Below are 10,431 nucleotides of genomic sequence, written 5' to 3' on the forward strand. Positions count from 1 at the left end.
TACTGTTACATCATGCCAATTTCATTATAACATAATTTTGCTCCCAAGTCAGGTTTGGTGTTCATAAATTCACTCTGAAGTGCCAGAGTGTGCTCGTAAATTCAGAGCCTTGTCAGTGTCAGTTCGCTTCGCTCTCGGGGGGTTCAGAGCGCACGCTGACACTGGACACACGCCGAGTAGTAGGGTTGACCTGGACGTTCCGACCCTGAGCTTGCCAACAATTTAATTAGGCTACGTTTTTTGGCGACGTTTTTACTGACAAATGTCATATTCAACGGGTGTTGCGCGTTCGTAAATTCCAGTTATTCTGCGTTATTCCAGTTCTAATTCCAGTTATTCTGCGTTATTCCAGTTCTAATTGCAGTTATTCTGCGCTCTGGCACCAGGGGCGAAAATCTGATATCAATTTTGGAGGGGACAATTACATGACATTTTCTCAAGAGCAATTCCTGAGGGGGACACCAAAAGTCGTGCTGTAACACAGCCTACTTTGTAATATGTTAAATGTATATTGAGGAACCATAATTACTACTACTGGATAATTGATAGGTACAGTAGTTAACTGAAGGGTTGTCCCAACTTGTTCAAATGTTTAAATCATTATAATACTCATACTAATAATAGTTATAGCAGTGTTCCTTATCAGTCCAGTATGTTTGCAAGTATTTGTATTTACAACCAGCAATACCAAAAAAGGCCAGTAGGTGGTAATGATACTGTAAACTGTATGGGTGCAGTTTTCATAAATACAATGAACGTGGTGCGATCTCATCTCAAAGAATCTCCATTGAGAACCATCACAAAGTTGGTCTCTCCGCGTTGAACGGACCTTTTTATTTAACTTTTCTCATTCATTTATATAGTCATTAAATATGTGCCACTGGTTCGAGTCTATTACAACATCTTTACAAGAACAAAAACGCTCCGAATAAGTACAGTTCTAAAAGCGAGAGAACTACTTCAATGAAAACCCCAAACAAATCAACCAAAATATCCTTCAGAAATATTTAGTTATTGTTCAGTCAGTTTCTCAACTCTTCAAACAACAGCTATGGACAAGTATGTCACACAAAGTATGCCATTTTAAATAAATAATTAGTAAGTGTACTGTCATGTACTAAAAACTACTAAACAAAATAACAAATATCATACTATACACCAGGGGTTCTCAAACAGGGTAGGTGGACCCCTAGTGGTCCCTGGGTGGTGAGGGTAGGCAACAATATCTCCACCCCGCTGATCCTCAACACTGGGGCCCCACAAGGGTGCGTTCTGAGCCCTCTCCTGTACTCCCTGTTCACCCACGACTGCGTGGCCACGCACGCCTCCAACTCAATCATCAAGTTTGCGGACGACACAACAGTGGTAGGCTTGATTACCTCGGAGTGTGGTGTCAGGAAAATAACCTCACACTCAACGTCAACAAAACTAAGGAGATGATTGTGGACTTCAGGAAACAGCAGAGGGAACACCTCCCTATCCACATCGATGGAACAGTAGTGGAGAGGGTAGCAAGTTTTAAGTACCTCGGCACACACATCACAGACAAACTGAATTGGTCCACCCACACAGACAGCATCGTGAAGAAGGCGCAGCAGCGCCTCTTCAACCTCAGGAGGCTGAAGAAATTCGGCTTGTCACCAAAAGCACTCACAAACTTCTACAGATGCACAATCGAGAGCATCCTGGCGGGCTGTATCACCGCCTGGTACGGCAACTGCTCCGCCCACAACCGTAAGGCTCTCCAGAGGGTAGTGAGGTCTGCACAACGCATCACCGGGGGCAAACTACCTGCCCTCCAGGACACCTACACCACCCGATGTTACAGGAAGGCCATAAAGATCATCAAGGACAACAACCACCCGAGCCACTGCCTGTTCACCCCGCTATCATCCAGAAGGCGAGGTTAGTACAGGTGCATCAAAGCTGGGACCGAGAGACTGAAAAACAGCTTCTATCTCAAGGTCATCAGACTGTTAAACAGCCACCACTAACATTGAGTGGCTGCTGCCAACACACTGACTCAACTCCAGCCACTTTAATAATAGGAATTGATGGGAAATGATGTAAAATATATCACTAGCCACTTTAAATAATGCTACCTAATATAATGTTTACATACCCTACATTATTCATCTCATATGTATACGTATATACTGTACTCTATATCATCTACTGCATCTTTATGTAATACATGTATCACTAGCCACTTTAACTATGCCACTTTGTTTACATACTCATCTCATATGTATATACTGTACTCGATACCATCTACTGTATCTTGCCTATGCCGCTCTGTACCATCACTCATTCATATATCTTTATGTACATATTCTTTATCCCCCTACACTTGTGTGTATAAGACAGTCGTTTTGGAATTGTTAGTTAGATTACTTGTTGGTTATTACTGCATTGTCAGAACTGTCAGAAGCACAAGCATTTCGCTACACTCGCATTAACATCTAAACAAATAACATTTGATTTGATTTGATTTGGTGTAATGGCAATGGTTCCATGAAATAAAAAAGTGTAATGAACTATTCAGCAGCACAAGGATTCCAGTAACTTTCCATATAATATAGAGGGGGTGAAGGTCCCTGACGACCACTCAAAACCTTGCCTCAAAATATGCAGGGGTTCCAGTACTCAAAAAAGGTTGAAAACCACTGTTATACACACTACTGAACAAAACAACCGAACATATGTTTGAGGGTTTCAATGGATCCAACACATTGCTGGCAGATATTTCCCCCAAGACTGTCCAGCCTGTCTTTATGTACATTACAGACAAAAATCTGACCCCCGCACCTCCACTGGAAGCCTCCTGAGGACCTCTGCTTCCTCTCCACTGCTGCTACAGGGGTATTTGTGGTATTTGTTGCGAAAGAGAGGCAACTGCACTGAAAGAGAATCCATGTTCAGCTCTGGGTACTGATCTAGAGACTCATCTAACTCTCCCGTGAGAAGCACTCTTTCCAACTTTTGCAGAATGTTTAGACTGTCCTGGTCAAAACGGTCGCCAAACTGAACCTCCACACCATCCAACACTTAAACAAATTCTGCCCTATAGTGATCCACTGCTTTGCCAGCAAATCGTCTTGAGTGTGTCTCAATGGATTCAATCAATGTTGTTGCTTTCTCATACAGTGCAAGGTAGCTTTCGTCATTTCTGCTGTTTACCCCACGCGCTGGATAACTGGACACGGATTGGATTTAGCTGGTGTGCTGTTAGTTACACAGTGGCGGTGGGTTTGGCAGTTTTGATGGGCTGTGAATTTTACAATGGCTTTTCTCCCGTTCCTAAACCCTGCACTAATGAAGGCAGCATCCGCTCTTTGGCCAAAAGATGGCTGGCTTGAAAACCCTTGGCTACAGTGAAAACACAACACTCCTTTCATTGATGGATTATAATGTAGGGGGGAAATCACAAAACCATCTCTCTTGAAACCTCAACACTCTGTTGGCAAGAGTTTGCGGTTCTATAAATTGTGGGTGTGGCTGATATGGTTTTGTACCATCACTGAGGTATCTGGACAATGCTGTGCCACTGTCATTCTGTGCCACTGTCCCCTATACTGGTGCAGCTGGCAACAAGGTTGACACCTGGTCCTGCCGTGGCTGTGCCACTGTTGGACTGGATTAACCTCACGTTTGTTACGTGCATTGGGTGCCTTTCAGACGGTAGTCACAAACCCCCTGTTACCTTGCCAGCTAAGGAACACTACATTGCATTGCTAGCTTCTCTCATTGACTCAAATTCAAATAGCTGCAAACGCTGATTGATGTTACTGTAGCTAGCTAGCAATCAGTTAACCGCTAGCTAACATAAAGAGTGACCTGTAATTTAATGCAGCGAAAATTAAGACTGGTGACGGTTATAAATGTGTATTGTATTGAGTGGTAGAAGTGCCCCTGTGACAACAATTTTGGACCCCCTAAATGTGGAGTATGAAATCATTTTTACATAACTAATGCCTGCAATGCAGTGAAGAAAACGATATGACAACAATAACGTCTAATGTAACTGGCCCCTCTAACAGTACAACTGGCCCCAGCTTATTAGATGGGGCCAGTTTTATTATTAGATGGTTATGTGTTTATTTATTAATTTAGTTATTTGATTTAGAATTGTAGGACCCTGTCACGTTGTATAAATTATAGGAGACGCAGGAATATGAAATATTTACTTCATCCAAGATGGAATATGACGGGGACAAAGCCAAAAACAAACACGTAAAATATAACACAAGGCTGTAACCCAAACAAAGAGCGAGGTGTAAACAACGAATATATATACACAGGGCGAGATTCGTAATAACAAGAGCACAATAACGTGTAGTACCAAAGCCGAAACAGAGCACAGGTGCTCACAAGACCAACGGACATGGAACAATAACCGACAAGGACAAGGGGGGGACAGAGGGCACCTATATGCACATACTAATCAGGGGAAATGGGAACAAGGTATAAGTAATGAGACAAGACAGTCCGGGCTTGGTGGTAACGATCCAGTTCAGTGACTCCTAGAAGGCCGGTGACGTAAAAATCAGCCGTTTCCAGCTACAATAGTAATTTACAACATTAACAATGTCTCCACGAATAAGAGGCCATCCGTAATTTTGATTAAGATATTAATGAGCGAGCTAGGACGGACGTAGTCAATATAACTATTTGTTCAGCACCTTTGAAACATAGAATTGAGAACATGGGTCGTTCTTACAGTATTCTCCCTGTACACTAAGTCAGAACTATAGGATAAATAAAGGGGGCATATACGCAGGTGCCTTTTGGCAAACTCCAAGTGAGCTGTCATGTGCCTTTTACCGAGGAGTGACTTCTGACTGGCCACTCTACCAAAAAGGCCTGATTGGTGGAGGGCTGCAGAGATTGTTGTCCTTCTAGAAGTTTCTCCAAATCTACAGAGAGGAACTCTGAAGCTCTGTCAGATTGACCATCAGGTTCTTAGTCACCTCCCTGACCAAGGCCCTTCTCTCCCGATTGCTCAGTTTGGCCAACTCTAGGAAGACTTTTGGTCGTTCCAATCTTCTTCCATTCAAGAATGATGGAGGCCACTGTGTTGTTAGGGAAGTTAAATGCTGCAGACATTTGTTGGTAACCTTCCCCAGATCTGTGCCTCGACCCAATCCTGTCTCGGAGCTCTACTGGCAATTCCTTCAACCTCATGGATTGGTTTTTGCTCTGACATGCACTATCAACTGTGGGACCTTATACAGACAGGTGTGTGCCTTTCCAAATAATGTCCAATGAATTGAATTTACCACAGGTGGACTCCTTTCAAGTTGAAGAAACATCTTAAGGATGATCAATGGAAAGAGGATGCACCTGAGCTCAGTTTCGAGGAAGGTGGTTTGGCGGTATTTCGTGTGCAAATTCTGTCATCAAACTATGGCATTCTCTGGATTTATGGTGCTTTCAAGACAACTGGGAACTCGGGGAAAAAAATGGTTGAATCGTGACGTCAGTGATCTTCAGGTTGGGGCTTTAGAAATTCCGAGTTGGGTGACCGTTCAAAACATATTTTCCCAGTCAGAGCTTGTTGTTTCAGAGTCTGAGATTTCCCAGATCCATGTTTCCAGTTGTTTTGAACGTGGCAGAAGTCATGTTGGATTGATAGCATGGCCAAGGTTTAATATTTATAATTTCAAGCTTGGAAAAGAGACCCTTATACCCAGACTTGGACCACACACCCACTCCACTGAATAGCAGACAAGTGGTTGCTTTGTATCGCTTACAGTTAGCCACTGATTCCTTCAAAACCACTCATTGTTGAATTTACAATTTACAATTTGTTGTGTAATGTTTATGTCCAATGGCAGATGAGCATTGGTACATTTTATCTACAATTTCTCTTCATATGACAAGAATTGAAAATTATTTGACAGTAGATTGTCGACTTGATTCATGATGATGATTGCTAGCTTGCTAGTTAAGATTTTGAGAGTATGATGTTGACATGATGAGTCCAGTCAAAGCTACGGTGTCACGGGATACTAGGAGTGGTGGGTGGAATCAGGCGCAGAGAGCAGGGTTCAGTAGATCGTCAATTTAGTCTCCAGCGCAAAAAAACGGTCACGCCAACATACAATTGACCAGCCCAAACACAGGACCAAATAGTCCGGAGAATACACATACGAAAACCCCATACGACAGAGTAACAAAAAACAATCCCGCATAAAACAAGGGCGGGACAACCTACTATATATAAGGACGCTAATTAAACTAAAATACACACAGGTGAAACTAATAAGACAAAACCAACAGACAAATGAAAAAGGGATCGGTAGTGGCTAGTAGGACGGTGACGACGACCGCCGAGCACCGCCCGAACAGGCAGGGGAGCCAACTTCGGCGGAAGTCGTGACAGAACCCCCCCCCCTGACGCCTGGCTCCCGCAGCGCGCCGCCACCGGCCTCAAGGACGACCCGGAGGACGAGGCGCCGGGCGATCCGGGTGGAGGCGGTGGAAATCTCTCAGGAGAGAAGGGTCCAAAATGTCCCCCACCGGAACCCAGCATCTCTCCTCTGGACCGTACCCCTCCCAGTCCACAAGGTACTGTAGGCCCCCCACCCGGTGTCTCGAATCCAGAATGCCCCGAACCGTGTACGCCGGGGACCCCTCGATGTCCAGAGGGGGCGGAGGGACCTCAGGCACCTCACCTTCTTGCAGGGGACCAGCCACCACCGGCCTGAGGAGAGACACATGAAACAAGGGGTTAATACGGTAATACCTAGGAAGTTGTAACCTGTAACACACCTCGTTTATTCTCCTCAGGACTTTGAACGGCCCCACACACTGCGGCCCCAGCTTCCAACAGGGCAGGCAGAGGGACAGGTTTCGGGTCGAGAGCCAGACCCTGTCCCCCGGTGCAAACATGGGGGCCTCACTGCGGTGCTGGTCAGCGCTCCTCTTCTGCCGTTCTCCCGCTAACCTTAGCGAATCCTGAATGGCTTTCCAGGTGTCCTTGGAGCGCTGTACCCATTCCTCCACCGCAGGAGCCTCGGTCTGGCTCTGATGCCATGGGGCCAGGACCGGCTGGTAACCTAACACACACTCAAAAGGGGACAAGTTAGTTGAGGAGTGGCGTAGGGAGTTCTGAGCGAGTTCAGCCCAAGGAACATACCATGCCCACTCACCAGGCCGGTCCCGGCAATAGGACCGCAGAAACCTGCCCACATCCTGGTTTACGCGCTCCACCTGCCCATTACTCTCGGGGTGAAAACCTGAGGTTAAGCTGACCGAGACCCCCAGTCTCTCCATAAACGCCCTCCACACTCTGGACGTGAATTGTGGACCCCGATCAGAAACGATGTCCTCAGGCACCCCATAGTGCCGGAAGACATGGGTAAACAAGGCCTCCGCAGTCTGCAGGACCGTAGGGAGACCGGGCAACGGGATGAGACAACAGGACTTAGAAAACCGATCCACAACGACCAGGATCGTAGTACTTCCCTGGGACGGGGGAAGGTCGGTAAGAAAGTCCACCGATAAATGTGTCCACGGCCGTTGTGGAACGGGGAGGGGTTGTAACTTCCCTCTAGGCAGGTGCCGAGGAGCCTTGCTCTGAGCACACAACTGAGCAGGAGGAGACATAAAATCTCACGTCTTTAGCCAGCGTGGGCCACCAGTATCTCCCTCTAAGACTCCGCACTGTCCTCTCGATGCCAGGATGACCCGAGGAGGGGAGAGTATGAGCCCACCGGATCAGCTTATCCCGGACCCCCCTCGGCACGTACTGAGTCCCCACTGGACAGTTAGGGGGGGCCGGCTCTAACCGTGAGGCCCTCTCTATCTCCGCGTCCACCTCCCATACCACCGGTGCCACGAGACATGACAGTGGAATGATGGGAGTTGGCTCAACGGACCGCTCCTCTGTATCATAGAGGCGGGACAGCGCGACGGCTTTGGTGTTTTGGGAGCCTGGCCGGTATGAGATGGTAAACCGAAACCTGGTGAAAAACATGGCCCATCTAGCCTGACGTGGATTTAGTCTCCTCGCTACCCGGATATACTCGAGATTACGATGGTCAGTCCAGATGAGAAAAGGGTGTTTCGCCCCCTCAAGCCAATGTCTCCAAACCTTCAGAGCCTTGACTACAGCTAACAACTCCCGGTCCCCCACGTCATAGTTTCGCTCCGCTGGACCGAGCTTGCTCGAAAAGAAAGCACACGGGCGGAGCTTGGGTGGCACGCCCGAGCGCTGGGACAGCACGGCCGACCCCCGCCTCGGACGCATCCACCTCCACTATGAACGCTAAAGAGGGGTTCGGATGCGCCAACACGGGCGCATTGGTGAACAGCTCTTTCAAACGACTGAAAGCTCTGCCCGCCTCTGCTGACCAACGCAAGCGCACCGGTCCTCCCTTCAGCAGTGAGGTGATGGGAGCAGCCACCTGACCAAAACCCCGGATAAACCTCCGGTAGTAATTGGCAAACCCTAAAAACCGCTGCACTTCTTTCACCGTGGTCGGAGTCGGTCAATTAATACGATACCCCAGGAAGGAAACGGACTGTTTGAAAAACTCACATTTCTCCGCCTTGCAATACAGGTCATGCTCCAGCAGTCGCCCAAGTACCTTACGCACCAGAGACACATGCGCCACGCGTGTGGCAGAATAGATCAAGATGTCATCGATGTACACTACCACTCCCTGCCCGAGCAGGTCTCGGAGAATCTCATCTACGAAGGATTGGAAGACGGCTGGAGCATTCTTCAACCCGTATGGCATGACGCGGTACTCATAATGACCAGATGTAGTTCTAAATGCGGTTTTCCACTCATCTCCTCCCCGGATACGTACCAGATTATACACGCTCCTCAGGTCCAGTTTTGTGAAGAAGCGCGTCCCGTGAAATGATTCCACTGCCGTAGCGATGAGAGGTAGTGGGTAACTAAACCCTACTGTGAACGCACCAATTTGTAAGTCGCTCTGGATAAGAGCGTCTGCTAAATGACTTAAATGTAATGTAATGTACTGTGATGTAATTTAGACCTCTATAATCAATGCACGGACGCAGACCTCCATCCTTCTTCACAAAAAAGAAGCTCGAGGAGACGGGTGATGCGGAGGGCCGAATGTACCCCTGTCCCAGCGATTCAGCAACATATGTTTCCATCGCTACTGTCTCCTCCTGGGACAATGAATACACGTGACTCCTGGGAAGTGCAGCGTTCTCCAGAAGGTTTATCGCGCAGTCCTCTCGACGATGGGGTGGTAATTGGGTCTCCCTCTTTTTACTGAAGGCGATAGCCAAATCGGCATATTTAGAGGGAATGCGCACGGTGGAAACCTGGTCTGGATTCTCCACCGTAGTCGCACCAACGGCAACTCCTATACACCTGCCTGAACACTCCTCTGACCACCCCTTAAGAGCTCCCTGTCGCCAGGAAATCACCGGGTTGTGTTGAGCTAGCCAGGGAATTCCCAACACCACTGGAAACGCAGGTGAATCTATAAGGAACAGACTAATCTGGTCCTTATGATCCCCCTGCGTTACCATGTCCAGCGGTACCGTAGCCTCCCTAACCATTCCTGACCCTAATGGTCGGCTATCTACGGAGTGCACAGGGAAAGGTAGATCTAACGACACCAGGGGAATCCCTAGCCTTAACGCGATCCCTAGCCTTAACGCGAGCCCACGATCCATGAAATTCCCAGCTGCGCCTGAATCGACTAGCGCCTTATGCTGTAGAGAGGGGAAAAACCCAGGGAAAGAAGTCAACACATACATATGACCGACAGGAAGCTCTGGGTGAGTCTGGTGCTTACTCACCTAAGGTGATCGAGTAGTGCTCCGCCTGCCCTCCCGACTCCCAGACGAGTTCCTCCAGCACCGGTCGGCCGTGTGCCCTCGCCGACCACAACTGGTGCAGGAGGACACTCCTCCTCCGGCCCCCCTCGAAGCCGCCCCTCATAACTCCATAGGGATAGGGGCAGGAGGGCTGGGAAGTGGAAACGACAGGACCTGATCCGAACGCCCGCGGGCAGCCAGCAGGTTGTCGAGACGGATAGCCAAGTCAATGAGTTCATCCAGTGTTAGGGTGGTGTCCCGACATGCTAGCTCCCTGCAGACGTCCTCCCTGAGACTGCATCAGAAATGATCTATCAAGGCCCTGTCGTTCCACCCTGCTCCTGCGGCCAAGGTCCTGAACTCCAGGGCAAAGTCCTGAGCGCTCCTCGTCTCCTGACGCAGGTGGAACAACCGTTCACCCGCCGCCCGACCCTCTGGTGGATGGTCAAACACAGCTCAGAATCGGCGGGTGAACTCTGGGTAATTATCCCTCGCCAAGTCCGAACCATTCCACACTGCGTTGGCCCACTCGAGGGCTTGCCCAGTCAAACAGGAGACGAGGGCGCTCACACTTTCCTCTCCGGAGTGGCAGGAAGCACGGTAGTCCCTCTCCTCCATCGA

Source organism: Oncorhynchus nerka, linkage group LG11 (assembly GCF_034236695.1).
Source record: "Oncorhynchus nerka isolate Pitt River linkage group LG11, Oner_Uvic_2.0, whole genome shotgun sequence".
In the NCBI taxonomy this organism is placed as follows: domain Eukaryota; kingdom Metazoa; phylum Chordata; class Actinopteri; order Salmoniformes; family Salmonidae; genus Oncorhynchus; species Oncorhynchus nerka.